This window comes from Borostomias antarcticus (assembly GCF_949987555.1).
Source record: "Borostomias antarcticus genome assembly, contig: scaffold_69, whole genome shotgun sequence".
Lineage (NCBI taxonomy): Eukaryota > Metazoa > Chordata > Actinopteri > Stomiiformes > Stomiidae > Borostomias > Borostomias antarcticus.
The window spans coordinates 1,486-2,500 of record NW_028176120.1 but is presented as its reverse complement, the minus strand read 5'-3'; positions in this window follow the sequence as shown (position 1 = coordinate 2,500).

Here is a 1,015-nt window from a genome sequence, read left to right as displayed (position 1 = left end):
GTGTGTTGTGTCATGTCTGGGGGCTTGTTGTGTCATGTCTGAGGGCTTGTTGTGTCATGTCTGAGGGCCTGTTGTGTCATGTCTGAGGGTGTGTTGTGTCATGTCTGAGGGTGTGTTGTGTCATGTCTGGGGGCTTGTTGTGTCATGTCTGAGGGTGTGTTGTGTCATGTCTGAGGGTGTGTTGTGTCATGTCTGAGGGTGTGTTGTGTCATGTCTGGGGGCCTGTTGTGTCATGTCTGAGGGCCTGGTGTGTCATGTCTGAGGGTGTGTTGTGTCATGTCTGAGGGTGTGTTGTGTCATGTCTGGGGGCCTGTTGTGTCATGTCTGAGGGCCTGTTGTGTCATGTCTGGGGGCTTGTTGTGTCATGTCTGAGGGCTTGTTGTGTCATGTCTGAGGGCTTGTTGTGTCATGTCTGAGGGCTTGTTGTGTCATGTCTGAGGGCTTGTTGTGTCATGTCTGAGGGCCTGGTGTGTCATGTCTGAGGGCTTGTTGTGTCATGTCTGAGGGCTTGTTGTGTCATGTCTGGGGGCCTGTTGTGCCACAAGACACTGTACATTTTTCTTTTTATATTTATTTATATTTTAATATTTCACAGAAATGTACTGTATTATTTTACAATATTTTCTTTTTTTCTGTATTAAGTGTAATTGACATAAAATACAGTAAATTACTTAAATAAAAAATAGTTACCATAAAATAAAGGTTATAATCGATTGAATAAGGTTATGAATTGATTTAATAAGACCTGTAATTTGACAGTAAGTGACAGTAAAAAAGACATTTTACAGATTTTTTTTAAACGTTTTTCACCGCACCGTGATCCAGAAGGAGTGCAGGAGGTGTGTGGGGGGGGGGGGAGGAGGTGTGTGTGTGGGGGGGGGGGGGAGTGTGTGTGGGAGGAGGTGTGTGTGTGGGGGGGGTGGTGGGAGGAGGTGTGTGTGTGGGGGGGGTGGTGGGAGGAGGAGTGTGTGTGGGGGGGGTGGTGGGAGGAGGAGTGTGTGTGGGGGGGGTGGTG